Below are 20,543 nucleotides of genomic sequence, written 5' to 3'. Positions count from 1 at the left end.
TTTAGAGAATTTTTAGGTGTGACCTTGGGCAAGTCCTTTAAACTCTCTAAGGCATCCATCTCCTTATCTTTAAAACAAAGTAACACCTATGCAACCCACCTCCTACTATTTTAGCAGGATCAAATGGGATAATACACATGAAAGTGCTTTGAAAATATAAAGAGTTTAGTCCAGAAAAGTATTTTTATCTTTTGCATTAAGCAACTGACATTTAGCTAACCAAAAGAAATCTGGTTTTGGTTTTTTTCTCTTCAATTTTAGAGATATCTGCTCAATAAAAATAAATTAACCAAATGTTCACTTGGAGGTAGAAATTATATCACAAGTAATAAGGAAACAAAGTAAGGCATTCCCAAGTTTTAAAAATGTAACAAATTGCTACCATTAACAGCCAACTTCCTTAAAGCAATTTAATTGCTGTAAAGCTACCAAATATGCAGCACTTTAAGAAAGCTCTTATATGTCTTGCAAGTCCCCTAGAAAACGGTAATTCAAAAAATATTCCTAGGGACTTCCCTAGTGGCGCAGTGGTTAAGAATCTGCCTGCCAATACAGGGCACACGGGTTTGGTTCAATCCCCAGTCTGGGAAGATCCCACATGCCGCGGAGCAACTAAGCCCGTGCGCCACAACTACTGAGCCCGCATGCCACAACTACTGAAGCCCACGCTCCTAGAACCCATGCTCCGCAACAAGAGAAGCCACCACAATGGGAGGCCCGCGCACCTCAATGAAGAGTAGCCCGCACTTGACGCAACTAGAGAAAGCCCGTGTGCAGCAACGAAGACCCAAGGCAGCCAAAAATAAATAAATAAATTAAAAAAAAATTCTAGTAGTAAGGGACAGCTGCACAGACTGATGACATACTAATTAGGAAGAGTATGAAAATCCTGCCCAGGGATTCCCCTCCCCCTCTCCCCATCCTAGCCAGAGGTAAGAAATCTTAATTTGTTCTGGACAGGTACAGTATATCCTTTCTTCAAGGTGGCTAAATAATCAACTATGAGTCTTTAATGAATCATCATTTAAAAAATTCACATACTTATAAATATCCATATACATAGCAAATTATTAAAGATTATTCTCGTAAATTATCCCCTGCTGAAAGAGGACTTACACAACAATATCCATTTTAGAATGATTTCCAAAAGACTATCACAGAACTCTTTCTTAGGCTCAAACTTGATCATTATGCCAACTACTTTACTATAGTAAATATGTAACGTTTATAAAGGACATTATGATTTCCAAAGCTGCTGATCCAATCAACTGTGAACCAATGGGTTAAACCCAATAGGAAGTTTAAAGCTTAATTCTAAAGGGTAAAGAGTTGATAACTCAAAAATGTATTTTACTTGGCAAGTTTGAGTAGACATTGGTGCAAATAATTTCTTGAAATTAACCTAAATTTTAAATTTAATTAAGCTTTTTTTTTTTTGGCTTTGCTGGGTCTTCGTCGCTGCGCGTGGGCTTTCTCTGGTTGCTGCAAGCGGGGGCTACTCTTCATAGGGGTGCGCAGGCTTCTCATTGTGGTGGTTTCTCTTGTTGTGGAGCACGGGCTCAGTAGCTGCGGCACGCGGGCCCCAGAGTGCGTGGGCTTCAGTAGTTGTGGCGCATGGGCTTAGTTGCCCCCAGCATGTGGGATCTTCCCAGACCAGGGCTCAAACCCCTGTCCCCTGCATTGGCAGGCGGATTCTTAACCACTGGACTACCAGGGAAGTCCTAAACTTACTTTCATATAAGGTTTTGTTTGCAAGGGAAATAGTTTAAATTTCATTCTTGTTAGAATTACCTATAAATAATGAAGCAATGTAATAACCAATGCCAAAAATCATAGTCCTTCACAGACTTATTGGTAATTCACACTTTAAAAATAGGCAATGGATGCCTCTTTTAAATGAGAGCATGACAGGTAGGAGGCTGTTTATATAAGTCAATTAATCTTCACAACAACTGCATAGGTAATATTACCTTACTATTTAACAAAGGAAACTGGGATTTAGCAAGGTCAGGTGACTTCCCTAAGGTCTTCAGTTAAATGGCAGGAATGGGGTGGGGTTCCATGCTAGGTCTATTTCTAGAATGTGAGCTCTAACTCTTTTCACATACTACATCATGCCACTTTTTATGCTGCTAAATATGGTAGGGCCATGAAAATAAGCCAACTACCTGAGTCTAGGAGAGCAAAAGGAATTTATTAGCAGTGAAAACTTAGATACGACCAATCAGTATTCATTATTTGAAACAAGATGGTGTTTTAAAAAAGAAGAAAATAATATATATATAAGACTGACTCATAACATACTTTTTTAAAAAAATAAAACTCCCCAGTGCAAACATGCTATAGAGATAACAAGAAAACTGATGCTGAAATCTTGCAACAAAATAAAGCAAGTTCAGTTTTTTAGTGTCCCCAAAATGAACTCTAAATGTCCAGGTCAACAATAGTTACTAGATCCACACAAGCCTAATGCTTTACCAAGATCTGAAAAGTCTTTTGGGCATGCAAAAATTATTTTTCTATTTTTTTTAGGATCCAGTTCTTAATGGTAATTTAGGGCCATATTCTCCTATAATGCATGTTTTTGTTAGATATGTTTCAAAATATTAAAAAGCATTAAAAAAGTAAAGTTTTACTTCCAATTTCTACCTCATCCTCTATTTTCCTATTCCCTCTTCCCACAGAGAATCATTATTGTCTCTTGAATCACTTTTCAAAGATAAATTTTTTTGCATATGCTAACAAATATGAATAAATATCCATCCCTTTTTACATAAATAGCAGACTAAACACTGTTAAGACCATATTCTTGTTTCATATTTAGAATATTCACAGATCCACTTTTATAAACTTTATTTTTAATAAAAAATTTCAAATACATAGACAAAGTAAAGCAAAAGTTCAATAAACACCTAGATTTACCCATATACCCACCACTTAGATTTAATAACTAGTAATATTTATATTGCCATATTTGCTTCATCTACATACCTATATGTAAGCATATTAGTATTCTTTTGAGGAATTATCATTATTATTTTTTTAACATCTTTATTGGAGTATAATTGCTTTACAATGCTGTGTTAGTTTCTGCTGTATAACAAAGTGAATCAGCTATACATATACATATATCCCCATATCTCCTCCCTCTTGCATCTCCCTCCCACCCCTCTAGGTGGTCACAAAGCACCGAGCTGATCTCCCTGTGCTATGCGGCTGCTTCCCACTAGCTACCTATTTTACATTTGGTAGTGTATATATGTCAATGTCACTCTCTCACTTTGTACCAGCTTACCCTTCTCCCTCCCCATGTCCTCAAGTCCATTCTCTACCTCTGCGTCTTTATTCCTGTCCTGCCCCTAGGTTCTTCAGAACCGTTTTTTTTTTTTTTTAAGATTCCATACATATGTTAGCATATGGTATTTGTTTTTCTCTTTCTGACTTACTTCACTCTGTATGACAGTCTCTAGGTCCATCCACCTCACTACAAATAACTCAATTTCATTTCTTTTTATGGCTGAGTAATATTCCATTGTATATATGTGCCACATCTTCTTTATCCATTGAGGAATTATTTTAATGAAATTATAGCTATCTAGTCACGAAATATTTCAGTATTCATCTCCAAAGAATCGGGACATTTTCCTATATAACCACAATATCATATGGTACCAAAGAACATTAATAATTTCTTCAAATCATGTAATACCTAGTCATTATCCAATCTCATCAACTAACTGACCCTAAAATGTAAAGAACCATTACTTTTTACAGAGCTCTTTTTGGCTGTAGTACTGCCAGCATAAGAGAAATAGTACAGGCTTCATCTAATACCAGAAGTTTACAGTGCTTATTTTTCATTTTGGTTGTTGTCATGTTATTTTTATTAGCACCTTTCATCTCTATCAAAAAAATACTGTCTAAACTTTACTTTGACATTGGCATAGGAAACTTTCCTCACCATGTTTAGCTTTCCACAGTTTGACATGCACAAAATTGCCCAAAAAGTGTTATTTATATAATTATAGCTAACATCCTGAGCAGAGTTAGGAAATGGAGAGGAGAAAGTCCAGCTCCCCTAGTGGCAGAATCTTTCTTCTCTCTGTTCCACAAACTCTCTACTCACTGACCTTGCCAGGACTCTATCTAGTATTCTCAATTTATTATTTAAAATGAAGGGATATCAGTGGTGGTGATGGCTGCACAGCTCTGTGAATATACTAAAAACCTTTGAATTTTACACTTTAAATGGGTGAATTGTATGGTATGTGAATTATATCTCAATAATGCAGTTTTAAAAAGAGAGGGAATACATATAAAACTCATTCTAAAATATCTTAGAATTAGTTCACTAAAGTGAAATTTAAATATTTTCTATGTGTTCTTAGCACTGAAAAAAGAAAAAAAAAAGCCTAATAATTAAACTAAATGAACTAAAGTTCCTATTTATTCTACTATTTTGATTATGTAACCATATTACAACTGTGACTCTTGCAAATGTTAGTATGTGGAGACAGTTTATTAAAAAGTATAGTCAGGAATAATTTTTTGCTTTATAAAAACCAAATAATCCAAAAAAACACAAAAACCAAATAATCCTTTAAGTAAAAAAAAAACTCATAATAAATTTAAAGTTATGTGACTTGAAGGGAAATAAGTAACCTCATTTTCATAGGTAACACTGACAACTGGTACAACCATTCTGCAGGGGTGTTTGCCAAAATATATCTAAAATATTAATAATATTCAGACTAACTTAATAATTCCATTTTCCAGAAATTTATCCTGAAGAAATAATTTAATTCTATTACCAAGTATAAACACTTATATTTCCAAGTATAAATAAATGACTTGTACATTAGGGTATTATAATGTAAGACTGAAAAGAGCTTGGCTATCTAACGATAAGAGAAAGTTTAAAAATTCTGGCCCATTTAGAAGATCTTATAGTATGCAGCCATGTTGTAAGAAAATGTTTAACAACATGGAGGATTCTTTCTAATACTTTTTTAAAAATGAAGGGACTTCTGGCTTCCAGTAATGGTGAAGGGAATTGGTTGGCAAATCCTCCAGTAAGTAACAATTATAATATCAGGTATCTATCTATCTATCTTTTAAAAGCACTAGAAAGTGACCAAAATCAGGCTTAATCTAAAAAAAAAAGCACTGACCACTGAAAGACAGCCACTGCAATGAGTTAAGAGTTCGAGTTAGTGACTTTTCCCCTGATCTCACAAAATTTCAATCTTACTTTAGCCAGAGTTAAAGGTTGGCAGAGTAGCTGAAAATGTACGTGGGGGGGGGGGGGGCGGGAGTCCATAGAAGCCATAGAAGGAGTGGGACTAAAAATCTGAGTATACTCTCTGCCCAAATCCCTGGAGGACCACTAAATAAGATACCATTGGGTCACCAGGAAAACAGCTGACAGAAACCAGAGGAACACTTACCTCTGAAAGGCAGAACTGCACCCTATGAGATTTGTGAGTTTGCGGCTTTGTCTGACTCAGGTTACTCCTGAATCCAGGCCTAACTCAGAAGGCAGAAAGCTAAAGCCTTACTGATTTCAAGTGTAAGAGGACAGAGCTTGCTAATGCTAACACAAACTTTGCCCCAAACCTTGACAGAATGCTAAACTGCACAGGTATGAGAAAGTTCCCCAGGAGGCCAGATTAAAAACAGTAGCTGGAAGCTAAAAGAACGGAGCTTTCACACACTGCAGGGGAGGCAGAGCTTATGGTTTGAATCCAAAGGAGTGAACTGCTTACTAAACAACAAAATCATCCTCAGAAGAACACAGAACATCAAAGGTTGCCAAACATATCCACAGTATCTAGTTTTTAACCAAAAATGACTAGATATGCAAAGAAACAGGAAAATGTGACTCATACTCAGGAAGAAGGACAGTTAAACAGAAACTGACTCTGAATGGATCTAGAGGCTGGATTTAGCAATGACTCCAAAGCAACTACTTAAATACATTCAAAGAATTAAAGAGGAACTTGCCAAAGAAGTGGGCAGAATAAACAGTAAACTTGAAGCTATTAATAAAAATGATCACATTTGAAGAACAGAAAGAAGACAGTTTAAACATAATGAATAGAGCTTCAGAGTCCTGAGGAGAACATTTAGAGGTCCAACAGAAGTGTAACTGAAATTCCAGGAGAGAAGGAGAAAGCGGTGGAAAAAATATCTGAAGAAATAATGGTTGAAAACTTCCCAACTTTTCTGAAAAGCATGAATTTGCTAATCTAAAAAATGCAGTAAACACAAGCAGGATAAATACAAAGACACCCACACCTAGCTAGGTATATTAGAGTCAAACTTCTGATAGCCAAAGATAATGAGAAAAATTTGAAAACAGCCAGAAAATAAACAGCAAATCACATACAGGGAAATAATGACAAGGTAACAGCTGACTTATCAGAATCAATGGAGGCCACAAGCTGAAGGAATGACATATTCAGAATGTTGATAAAAGATCTGAAAGCTAAAAATTCTGTATCTGATGAAGCCTTCCTCCAAAGGTAAAAGGGAAATAGGTATTTTCAGATAAGCAAGAAACTGAGATTATTTGTTACCAGTAGCAAACAAACAAACAAAAAAACTAATACTAATACTCCGTAAATACAAAGGGCCAACTATACGATGTCATTTTATTTTATATAGGGGACCTGAGCATCCTTGGATTTTGGTATCTGAGGGGGTCCTGAAACATATCCCTCTCGGATACCAAGGGTTGACTGCTTACAGTTGTAAAGTTCCTGTATTTTACCTGAAATAGAATATTAACTCAAAGTAGATTGTAATCCTTAGAACAACTATACATTATATCTAGATATATAGATTATATACCAATATGTAAAAATATATGTTCTTATTTAATAATACAGGAAAGGAGAAAAAAGAGGAACAGCAGGCAGCATGAGCTTCATAGGTACATCAGTTCCTCTGCCTTCACATCACACAGGGGTGAGCTACAGTGACCTGGGTGGACGCTACACATGTGGTTGCTTTGTATTACAGTCGAGGAACCTTAATCTTTTAAAGGAGCTGCTAACAAGCTTGCCCAACTTTTGCTCCAGGATGGGACATTATCTTTATTATCTTGGACAGCAAAAAACCACAACAAAACAATACAAAACAGAACTGCCCACTGCCCTAGAAGCCATGTTAGGTATTTTATCTTCAGAGGCTGTTTAAAACATCTTTGAAAAGAGAGTCAGGAACAAAAACTGGTATGATTCAGCAATTTCACTCCTAGGTATTTACCCTAAGAGAACCGAATACATAACACGTCCACATAAAAACTTGTACTTTTCATAAACAGCTTTATCCATGATGACCAAATTTTGGAAATAACACAAATGTCCATAAACAAAAGAATGGATAAACCATGGTATATCCATAAAATAAAGTATTACTCAGCAATCAGAAGGAATTAACTATTATACACAGAAAAATATTAATGAACCTCAAACACTATGCTGTATGAAAGAAACCAGACAGAAAAGAACATTTACTGTACGATTCCCTTTGTATAAAATTCTAGAAAGGGCAAAAGTCATCTATGGTGACAGCAACATATCAGTGGTCACTGGGAGTCAGCTGAAGGGGAGTGATGATTGTAAAAGTCACAAGCAAAGTTTGGTGAGTGATGAAATGCTGTATACCTGATTGTGGTGGTTACAAAGTATATATTAATACATTTGTCAAAATTCATTGAAATTTACATTTAAAATGGGTGCATTTTTGCCTGTAAATTATATCCCAATAAAGTAGACGAAAAGGAAAAAAAAGCATGGGAAAAAAGTATATGATTTCATTGTTGACTCCTTGAAAATGAGCACTGAATGATATATAAAGTGTTTACACGGTATTGAAATTGTGAGTGATTATTTTCTTCTTTTTGTTTTCTACATTTTCATATTTTTACCAATATAGTTTCTTTTATAATAAGAGAAAAAGAAACTATAAATTTTACTAAAAACAATAGCTTACCAAAGACTATTTTACTCATTAAAATTATTAAAAAATTCGTTATCTAGAGAGAAATACACCCATAGTATTTCATTGCTCTACACTGATGCTTAGAAAACCAAACATTTTCTAAATATGCAAAATACCTACTGGAGTGAAAAAGGAGACAAGAAAAAACTGCTTGATTTTCTAGCTCTTAGGTTAACATATTCAACTGAATGCTAAACAATGCTGGAATACTAAACTTACTAGACTTGCGTAAGTGACGTGGTTCAGAGAGACCCTTGTAATATAGCTTTGTGGTAATTATTTATTGATGTTCACCAGCATATTTATTCCTTGATAACTTAATTGAAGAAAGTTTTACCATTAGTCCAGAAGCAAAGAATCTGATTAACTTCATTCTAACCCTACTGGTATTTAATGTGTTTATGATGAATCCAAAGCTTTGGTCAATAAAAATGATCACACTTTGCAAATATCATGATATTATCATATTGACTTAGGATTTTCTTTAATATATATTGATAATTCCCAAACATTTTTTAATGATTCTTTTAACAATTTTTTTTTTTTTTTGCTGAGAAACTTCAACCATCTTGACTGGCCATTCAAAAATGCATCATGGAATAAATTGTTAGCACACGAAAGGTACCTGTAATTCAGAAAAATAAGAGTTCTGTAACTATACACCTTAACTTTTTCTTACAAAATAAAATAAGTCAGACTTTTTTGGGAAGCTCAGACTCTTAGGAAACTAATTGCTAAACTAATGTCTTAGTAACAGGATTACTGGAAATTGAGAATGAATCTAAAAAACTTTAAAAAACAAACATGGAGGCAATACTAAATTTTTTCTAAATAGAAATACAGATGCTTTGCCTGTCCATAGATGAAAATGAATAGTTATAGTTTGTGTCAATCTTATACCTTTTAAAAATTACAAAATATAGAAATAAAAAGTGTGGGCCCTCATACTGGCCCATAACAAAGCATCACATAGCAACTATGTATAACTCTACCACTACTCCTGCTACTTAAACTTCAGATTTCAAACCTCTCACTGAGGGCAAACATGTAAGTTCGCTCTTTTTCAATTAAAAAGAATCATAAAAATAAGCAATAATGCTAATTCTCTACAGTGGGTACTTTTTGAGATTAAGATTTCATATTGCGAAACACATGGTATTCTCATTAGTAACTAACATAAATGAATAATACATGACAGCTCAATTCATTTTCAAATATATTCTGGGTAATAAGTTTATTACTAGAATAATGATATATTTACTAAGATGACTTCTTTGGAGGACATGTAACGGCATTCATCTGAACCAGTAATTTATGAAAGTGTATTCTGGAGACAAGAAATGTAGATAAGAAATGGCAATAGCTGTTCTGGCTAAAAGAGGTTCCATGTGAAAGAAGTCTGGAAAACAATGTTGTGAAAAAGCTCTATTCCAGAGATTAGCAATGCACTCTGCACATTGACATTGGCCAGTTAATTGCTCTGAGAAGCCTACAGTGAGGAAACCTTTGTAACCCAGTGTTCACATTTACCTACAGGGCTATTTTCTTTCCATAGATCACCTATTAATATCTCATGGACATAATATTCTATGAAACACAACTTGGGAAATATAACTTATCTATAAATTCTGCTATGCTGGTTTAAAAAGTATATATTTCACACATGCAGTTGAGTTGCAAGCATTTTTGATTGATAATCAACGGCACACACTTACGTCCTATGAGGATAAATGCTTTACCAATACAAGAGTAGAATGCTACATCTTTCATGAACCTTTCTCTTGTTTTTCTGCAGTGCTACTTCCTCTGTCACATTCTCGACTAATGTAATGCCCTCTTCTCTATTTTAAACATATATAAAATAAACTGATAAAGATAGGCTTTATACCTGTACTTTCTGAGTTCAGGATTTTCGTGGTGGGACTCATCTCAAGCTGTAGCAATTTTGAACCTGAATCCATTTTACATGGTGTTCTCTTCTCCAAATTAAATGATCAGGTTCCTTTTTTTCAGTCTTCATTTTTGACTAACCAAAACAAGTAAACAAAACTGAAAAATACAAACTTGCTACTGGTATAAATCACAGGCTTTTTCTCCTAAGTTAGGTCTTTTTTTTGGTAGCAGTCCCTTGTCAAACAATCTGATTTCAGAGATCATTTCAGCTGAATGGAAATCTTCGAGATTGCTGCTTGATGGCTAAATCAGTGGCAGAAGACCAAATTTAAAACTGGACCCAGCATTTTGATGACCTAATTCACTGTGAACTTCCACATGCAGGACTTCATAGGCTTGTGTTCTGGGGAAAAGTTAAATATGAAAGAAGTAAAATACAGAGATCTAAAATCATCAGCTCCTGAGAGTGGGCATGATTTGGTCGTATGTTTTTTGGCTTTCGAGACAGGGATGAGCAGTAAACCTAACTAAACTGAAGCCCGATCATGTTACTCATGCTGCTTAAAATCGTCAATGACTTCCCACTGACGTCAAGAGAGCTATGAAACTCCTACCAGGAGTCTGTTCTTGCTCCTCTCCAGATGCTGCTCTGGGCCCCTGGCAGCCTTGCCTTTGTTCTGCATCTCAGCCTTACCCTGCTCCTTTCTGACACAGAAATTCTCCTTCATGGGCCCCAATGCCTGGATAGTCCACTCTTTCCTCTTCACCTAGATCTCACCTACACATCCCCTTGATCTCGCCTTGAAAATCACTTCTTCAGGAGAGCTGTCTCTGACCTCCCTGAAATTTGATATGTTTTTGTGATTAATTAATGTCTGTCTCTCCCATAGACTGTAAATTCCATAAGAGTCACCAAGAAAGTGTTTGTGTTTACCAGTTTATCCCCGGCACCTAGCCCAGGATCTAGAATGAGGAGGGTGGTCACCTGATGATTGCTGAATAAGTGAACAGGTTCCTTTAACTCACTGCAATGGAAGCACAGGTCTAGTTCCCAGACCACTTTCCCGGAGCAGCTTCTCTGTGCCAGCACTTCCCCTATTTAATATAACTGCAGCGACTATGACAAATACATAACTGGACCTCAGATAACAAGCACAGAATATGTTTTGGACCACATGTTCCTTCTGCTGATTGTACAGTTCTATGCTTGCTCTACACCAGCCTACTTGCTTTCTTGTCTTGCCAAAGCATTACTGAAACTTGTTTTACCCTATCATTAACCCTTGAAACAGCTTATCAAAATGCTCATGAAAAGTAGACTCTTATTGGGTAAAGAAATAAAGCTGTATTTTTGAGTCTTAAACAATTTTTCACACAAAAGGAATCTACCCAGAGTTTAAAAGGCAAAGGCTGGGACTTGCCTGGTGGTCCAGTGGTTAAGAATCCACCTTCCAATGCAGGGGACGTGGGTTCAATCCCAGGTCGGGGAACTAAGATTCCACATGCTGTGGGGCAACTAAGCCCGTGTGCCGCAACTACCGAGCCTGCACACTCTAGAGCCAGTGCGCCACAACTAGAGAAGCCTGCGTGCTGCAAGGAAAGATCCCGTGTGCCGCAACTAAGACCTGACGCAGCCAAATAAATAAATATTTAAAAAAAAAAAAAAGGCAAAGGCAAGAGAAATGTACTGTTGGGCCACGGTCTGGGCAGTAGGTCAGTGATTAATGGGGAGCATCTGCCACACTACACTGTGATATTCCACTTTTATCATTCCAGATACAACGGACCAAAGATTCATGCATTTACATATTCTTAATTGAACTTACTTTCTACCTCATCTTCTAATTAAAATGCTTTCATACTAGCAAATTATGAAAATGTTTTCCCAAAGTGGTCTCTCTACTTTTAAAATCAGCCTACCTGAACCAAACACCTTCTATCCCATTCTTCTTACATCCTTCTTAAAGTATCCAGATATAATTTAAATCCTTCCTATGATTCACACATTTGGAAGTCTTGTTTTCTTATCATGCCAGAATAAAAGAATCTAAACATTGTTTAGATAAATCACTGGACTTGGTATACCAGTTTTTAAGGTTTATATGATGCGGGAGCCTCAATCTCTTCTCTAGCTATGTAAAACAGGAAAAAGAGCAAAAGATGGAACACCACTTTGTTACATATATACAATGGAATATTACTCAGCCATAAAAAAAGAATGAAATAATGCCATTTGCAGTGACATGGATGGACCTAGAGACTGTCATACTGAGTGAAGTAAGTCAAAGACAAATACCATATGATACTGCTTTTATGTGGAATCTAAAAAAATGATACAAATGAACTTATTTACAAAACAGAAATAGAGTCACAGATGTAGAAAACAAATTTATGGTTACTAGGGGGGAAAGGGGGAGGGAGGGATAAATTGGGAGATTGGGATTGACATATACACTCTAATGTATATAAAACAGATAACTAATAAGGACCTACTGTATAGCACAGGGAACACTATTCAATACTCTGTAATGACCTATATGGGAAAACAATCTAAAAAAGAGTGGATATATGTATATGTATAACTGATTTACTTTGCTGTACACCTGAAACTAACACAACATTGTAAATCAACTATATTCCAATAAAAATTAAAAAAAAAAGAAACACCACTTTGTAAAAAGCTGCCTACATTATTTTTCACTACAAATTAATGTCATATTTACACAATAGAGATTGACCAAAAAGACAGTTTAATTATACCTCTATGCATCGTTTTTTGTTTTAGAGGGGAAAAATAAATGATCATATTACTTCTTAATTCACTCAGGAGCTTTCATCTCCATGAATTCAGCACACAGTTATGCAGAACTTTTAGAAATCCCACAACTCAGTGGTATAGCTTATATTTGTAGAAGGAAACAAAATGTTAGGAGAACAAAGAAAGGAAGGTGATTAAACTTGTCTAGGGTGGGGAAGGGACAAGGTAGAGAGAACGGAATTGAAGAAAATCTTTCACAGAATAGGTGACATAACTGGACCTTTAAAAACTGCAGACATATGATCCAGCAATCCCACTCCTGGGCATATACCTAGACAAACTATAATTCAAAAAGATACATGCGCCCCTATGTTCATAGCAGCACTATTTACAATAGCCAAGACTTGGAAACAACCTAAATGTCCATCAACAGATGAATGGATAAAGAAGATGCAGTACATATATACAATGGAATATTACTCAGCCATAAAAAAGAATGAAATAATGCCATTTGCAGCAAGGTGGATGGACCTAGAGATTATCATACTAAGCGAAGTAAGTCAGAAAGAGAAAGACAAATACCATATGATAGCACTTATATGTGGAATCTAAAATACGACACAAATGAACACATCTATGAAATAGAAACAGACTCACAGACATAGAGAACAGATGTGTTGCTGCCAAGGGGGAGGGGAGGTGGGGGAGGGATGAATTGGGAGTTTGGGATTAGCAGATGCAAACTAGTATATATAGAATGGATAAACAACAAGGTCCTACTGTATAGCACAGGGAACTATATTCAATATCCTCCAATAAACCATAATGGAAAAGAATATGAAAAAGAATATATATATATGTGTGTGTATAACTGAGTCACTTCACTGTACAGCAGAAATTAACACAACGTTGTTAATCAACTATACTTCAATACAGTTTTTTTTTTTAAATGGCAGAGTTTTGTTGGGGGTAAGAGGGCCCTTCCAGGCACAGGGGCTGAATGAATATGCATGAACATGGGGGTTTGAGAGCACAGTGCCTATTTGAAGAAAAGCCCTATAGCTCTTGGGAAGCTGTTAAAGATTCTTGACTAAGGGGAGAAAGTGTGGACAGCAGAAGGATAATGTTTTGAGAAGATTACTCTAGCTATAATAGATACATGCATGTAGTCAAATTGGAGGGTAGAGAAATTGGCGGCCGGGAGGCTATTTCCAAAGCTACTGCTCCAGACCAGAACTGAACTGACAGGGGCTAGAACCGGGGGATGAAATGAGAATGGGAAAGAAGCCTGGCTGTGAGAGGAGTCAGAAATATTATGGGAATGAAGTACATAGGATCTGATGACAGACTAGCTATCAGGAAAAGTATTTCAAAATGTCCTTGGGAGGAACTGAGGTTACTGGTGTAACAAAAGGTCAGTCTGGAAGGGACACTGGTTTGGGGATTAAAATCATGCAGATGACTTTTGACAGGTTCAGTTTAGGAGCTATCTGGCACTCAGCAGGATATAGGGAGTACATTCTGTAGTGAGGACTGGGTTAGAGATTTGGATTAAAGGGTGGTTACTGCCACAAATGTAGGACTTAACAGTAGAATACCCAGATGTTTCTATCTAGAGGAGGCTCATAGGAGAATATCTTAACATCTCTGCAGAGTGGGGAGGATGAGGTGTGATAAGTAGGTTGTGTGAAAGATGAAGAGAGAAGGACTGATGTCTTGAAGAGTCAAGACAAGACAAGAGAGGATACAAAGGCCTCTCTCACTGAACTGAGGGCTTGGCCACGGTACTAAAGGAAGCAGGGGGAGACTGAACCACAGAAAAACGCTTTCACTCTTTCCTATACCACTAAGACGCTTAATGAATACAGTTTCAAATTTTGATCACTTTGACATTATCACAAAGATGAGGAGAAAATATAGAAGTAGAAGAGTAACTAAGATGGTAGGAAAGAAGAAAAATTGTTTCTAACAAAAAAGGTTTAAAAGAATTCAGGTTCTACATGAAAGGCTTAAAAATACAATCTGTAATTTTTATCAAAGTAACTGTTTTTCATTTGATCCTACTTGCAAAATAAATCTTTTTTTTTTTTTTCAAACAAAGAAGAAAAAGGAATTCAGGTTCTTTATTCTAAAAGAGAGAATAGAGGGAAGATTTATACATAATCCTAGCTCTTTCACCCAGATAAGAAAGATGCTATGCACATAATTTTCCATTTTTAACCCTTTAGAAAGGAGGGTCTATTTGTTTACATTTATTTTTATCTTTAGTGAAAGTGGGTTTAACAAAAGGTATAGTTCTAACCGAAGGGTACTGGTGAAATTTCATTCTGGGAGGTATGTGGAATTCAACCATACTCATTTAAAACACTTTTAATAACCTGGAAGTGCTGAATGATCGATATAGTACAAAGAGACAAACATGGTGATAGCCTATAATGGCAGTAAAATATTAGGACAGTTTTCTCTTCCCTGTTTTTCTGCCAGGGATCAGAAAAATTTTAAAGCATAAAATTATTTCTTTTCATTGCAACTGTTCCAAACTATTTCAAAAGGAAATCTGAATTACAGAATTGGATATTTATGTCTGTGCCAGACTAGATTAAATCAAATTAATGAAAAATTTGAAATACACATATATTTGGAACTCCTTTGTGGACTACAGAGAATTGCAGAAGCATAAGGCATTAATATTAACTTGTCTGGCTGCCTGTAGCTTGTGCACTCATAATTCCTCTTGCTTCCCATCTCCTCCCCTTTACATCTTTTCCTTTAGGATCAACATAATAATAAATGTATTTTGTAGCATCTTTAGTTGGAAAAGAGACCCTAGGTTTTACTGTCTTTAGAAAAACTTGAAAAGCAAGTTTATTATTCTTATAGATCTATAAATTCCAGTTTTTGAAACTTCTTTTTAAAATATAAATATGAAATCACCATCTCTTTGTCATAAGCCTCAGAAACATAGATTAGCGAATTCTGTAATTTGAAGTCTTTTGAATCTAGCAAAAATTTAGGATACTAGCACCAAATATGGTGTTCATTTTAAAATACCACTCTTCCAGTATAGACTAACACCCTCAGCCATTTTACTGCATACCCAATCAATATTAAAGATTAATGTCTTTAAGCACTTTCTGACCTATTTCATCTTAAAACCAATAACTCACCTAAAAAAAGCTCTTGATCTAATTAACAACTTTTTTAGGCAAACTTCCACAGTTGGCCCACTTTAAAGTGGAGAAAATTAATACCACAAGATTATGTAGTCTTATAATATTTATATCTAGTTAAAAGTAATTTAGAACTTCCCTCGAAACCAATTTAAAAAATATTCTCAAGAGTAATCTAAACAGGATCAAAGTCCACTAAATATAATAAGACAACATGCCCATTATAAACTACCAAATGATAAGACATTGGTCCAGGCTTGATAAAGGCAAATGACATTTAGATATTTATTGTTTATGGCAGTAGCCTTTGAGACAGAATGCAAGACTCTTAATTAGAGTGCAGGAAGAAACTATCAAAGCTGCTATTTCTAAATTTTTTATCTAAAAGAAAAAAGATTTATTAAATTAAATATTCAGATATACACTGCTCCCCTCCCTTGGTGCTTATGTAAAACGTTTCATATGACACACCCAGAGGTTCCTGTAGAGACTACACAGTGAGGAGAGGTCGGCAGTGGAACCCTCACTTGTTCTATAGCTTTCAGCGACTTCGGATATATTGGGGTTTATGAGCACAGAATGTCACTGATGTACTTAACTTAAAAATCCAAGACTTTGGGCTTCCCTGGTGGCACAGTGGTTGAGAATCTGCCTGCCAATGCAGGGAACACGGGTTCGTGCCCTGGTCTGGGAAGATCCCACATGCCGCGGAGCAACTAGGCCCGTGAGCCACAACTACTGAGCCTGCGCGTCTGGAGCCTGTGCTCCGCAACAAGAGAGGCCGCGATAGTGAGAGGCCCGCGCACCGCGATGAAGAGTGGCCCCCGCTTGCCGCAACTGGAGAAAGCCCTCGCACAGAAACGAAGACCCAACACAGCCATAAATAAATAAATAAAATTAAAAAAAAAATCCAATACCTCTACACAGTAGAAAAATTACAATATTATAACACTTTGTAAAGGGATGGAGAGTGACTACACAAATATTCTGCACTGAACAGAGATTTTTCTGATTGTCCTGAGGCAAAGTATTTAATTAAGAGTTGACATTTCACAAAAGAAACGTGTCCCTATTTGCTGATGTATTCTGGTACAAGTGGCTGTTTGTACGATGCTACCTACCAGATAATTCAAAAAAAGAAAAATAGAAGAAAAGAAATAGAAAGAAAGCATGCTTAACCCATCACTTGAAGATAAAGGTAACAATTTAAGAAGAATTAAAAAAAAAATCTGAGTTCGAAAGAAACTCTAAGAAAAGATCGTTTTGAAATTGGATGTTTATGAAAATATGCATGAATGTGGTTCACCTTTAAAATTCATATTTGTATCAAACTTGAGAATGGAATTTTCTATCCTGTTTTAAAATCTTCCAAAGGAAGAGTTCCAGAGGCTTTTCTTATTTTCTATTAGTTTGTAAGAAGAAATGATGATATCAGGAAAGACTGAAATTTTCTAGCAGAGTTACAAGAATATTCTTTGCATAATTAAAGAATAGGATTTAAAGCAAGCATCATGTTTTAAGAAGATCAGCCAATACCACACTCCTCTCATCAACACAACTTTTTATCTTTTCCACCTGGACAAAATTCAAACCAAGTTTTGAAATAAACACAGAACAAGACCTTGGAATCACTTACTGTATCACAAGTATTAAAATGAAATTAAAAAAAAATACAGCTCACACTAAAAATATGATTCATTTACTCTTAATAAAATTTTATTTCCTCATCTATATCTTATCCTTTTACAATTTTTTGAGTGTTTTAAAATGATCATGACATATTAATACAGTAGTACATATATATATAATTTATTAATAAAAATACATGTTCTGGGGTAAGTGCTCAAAAATATTTTACTGATAAGACAGCAAAAATGCTTAAAAACCATGGACTTGTCCTGATATAATTGTGCAGTACAAAATTCTATCATGCAACTAGCTATGGTAATTGCATGTAAATAAATGGCTAAAAGTGATGCATTTATACAGTGTTAACATTAATTCTTCCTGTTAAGTTCAGGAACCATAATTTTTATACCTCATAATGAATGAAATTGCCACAATTTTAGTCCTTATTTTATGGTATCCCAATAATTTAAAAATAACCCTTCTTCAGCTGGGCAGTTCCACTGTGTACGTCCCTTTGTTGTTCCAGATGATGACAATTACTGAGGCCTCTATAATGTTTCCCTTGTTTGAGGAAGACTATGAGTTATAAACTGAACACATAGGAGGCTTGTTAGAATTACAGATGTGTGTATATATATTACACACACACACATAAACACACACACAATTCTTTACTTGAAAATCCATTCTTCCCTCCTAACTTAAACAGAGGTGATATGGATGGCTACCACAATGATGTCGGGTTCCTGAAATTCCATAGTGATCTGCTCTTTTGCATCTAAAAGACCCCCACCTTCTCGAATTTCTAAAGGTCTGTCATAAACTTTATCCTTGTAAAATTGATACTATTTATTAATCTCACTTTAACAAACGAGGAAACCAAGGCTGAGAGAAAGAAGAGACGTGATCATATTATTTTTCAATATTGTTATATTCAGTAAAACGCAGCATCTTAAACACATGGTTTGATGTATTTTGAGAAATATATATGTATTTGTCACACTATTCTTAAGGTAGTGGAAGCAGGACTTATATTCCTGTTCTTTCTGCTGCCATTTTCTTACATACTTACAATCAGCAAAGTTATAGGAATTGGCACTGTCGGATATTAAAAAAATTATGGCAAATCTGTAATTCAGAACTCATTTATTTTCCAAAGTCCATTTGCAGAATGCCAACCAGGTATAAAAAATCACTATGCTGACAGCAGTTTGGAACAGAGAGAGTGGGACAGGACATTCCGTAGCTCCCTGAGGAGAGAGGGCAACAACCCAAGGGCACAGGCACAGAAAAGCAGAGGTAAGAGAACACAAGAATGTGTAATAGTTTTGTCCAACCCACATAGAATATCATTTATAAAATCATATGCTTTAAGGGTTTGGCAGGTAGATTTACTGACCTTTGAAATAAATGTAATCATATTTTAAAAGAAAGAAACACAAAAAATCCAAGCTCTTTGTATAATGTACACACACATAGCCATTAGGAATGATATGCACCTTAAAACAGCTTATGCAACTTTTATTGTACTTCCAGGGAGTAGAATAGACATGCTTAAATTTTGGAAAACTGCTCACTGATAAAGCCATTATAGTAATTGCATTGGGTCTGTTTATTAATTTGTCACAATTAAGTCAATAACAGCTTTACTAATGTCCTATTACTTGATTAGTTTTGAAAGTGATTATCTTTAAGAACTCAACTTAATTGGAAGCCTCTCAATTTACAAGGTACATTAAACTCTCAGTAGCATCTTAAGATTATTCAACATATGCAGGTCAATTACCAGTAATCACTGTTTTGTACAAATGTTCCATAGAAACTATAGCATGACATGCCAAAGAGGGAGAGTGAGAGTTAATTAATAATGCCAAACTGCAAGTGACATTTCCAGGATACAAGGGCAACATGGGCATTCAGATAAAGTCTTCCTAAAACTGGGTCTGGTACTAAAAATCAAATAGTGGAAAGCTAGCAACGCTGCATCTTACAGATGAAGATAATTTGTCATGACTGCTAAATCACCAGATTGCACTGCCTCTACTCATGCCCAGCTGCATATTAATTTCCAGGTTAGTAATTTACAATTAATTCTTACTACTGCTCCATCACTTTTCTTTTTCCAGTTAATAAAAGAGACTGCAATCAATAATTGTTCATCCCAGCTTTCAGAACAGTTCAACTACAGCTATTACTACATAAGCAGGAAACATGAGTGGTTCACGTACCCAATGAGACTGTGAGGTCTTTAAAAATTATTGGCTGTAGCATAAATATTTTATATTGACCTTCCAATTCCGACTCAAAGATTCAATGTAGTTAGTTGAATATTTACAATGATTAACAATTATAAAGGCTGAGAAAGTGCCTTGAGACCTAGGCTGATTTTCAAACACCTATTCAAACAATTTCATAACTTTTAGATTAAACTTTATTAGATATTTGAAAGGTCTGCCCCACACTAACAACGTGAGCCTGGTCTTGAGATTCATCACAGGAAAACTGATTGCTGCTTCATTAAAAACCTGGGATTGTAACTCCTTGAAAAGATTATTCCACTGCTGACCTGTAAAGGCACTGTATGAATTATGTGTTTTGACTTGTTCCTAATCTAAGTTCTGTACACAGAATACATTTCAAATTGCCAAGGCTGATTTGCCCCCAACTGTGTGAACACAGTGAACAAAGCTGAATCTGTAAAACATTAGTTCTGTGCGTTTGAAAATCTTGGGATGAAAGGCACTTTGAGTTTGTTGCATTCAAATAACTACGCGTCCTTAAACAAAATTTTCCTGGTGAGTTAACCACTTAAACAGTGGGGATGCTATGGGGAAAGTCACGGTCATATTTAACAATCCAATCCCATGGATTTTGTACCAAGAATCTATCTGCCAAAAATTGAAGAGTGAGGAAGGCCTCTTAAGAGACTTCCCATACACCACAAGTCATTTTTTAAAGGCTTTAACCAATCGTCTTGGGATAGATTGTCTCTCAATTGCCTACACATCACCTTTGATACATTACTGCACTTTAATTACGCATTTGCTGTAATTGAGCCATAAAGGCAGGACCTTACGAAAATATAA

At 35.6% G+C, this 20,543-nt stretch overlaps 1 protein-coding gene across 2 annotated transcripts in view; it reads right to left on the bottom strand.

Annotated features, from left to right (window-relative positions):
• MAN1A1 (mannosidase alpha class 1A member 1) overlaps window positions 1-20,543 on the bottom strand; it is a 168,344-nt gene that overhangs the window by 45,966 nt on the left and 101,835 nt on the right. The gene's annotated exons all lie outside the window — the stretch shown is intronic.

This window comes from Balaenoptera acutorostrata, chromosome 14 (assembly GCF_949987535.1).
Source record: "Balaenoptera acutorostrata chromosome 14, mBalAcu1.1, whole genome shotgun sequence".
Lineage (NCBI taxonomy): Eukaryota > Metazoa > Chordata > Mammalia > Artiodactyla > Balaenopteridae > Balaenoptera > Balaenoptera acutorostrata.
This window is presented reverse-complemented; position numbering and strand designations above follow the sequence as displayed.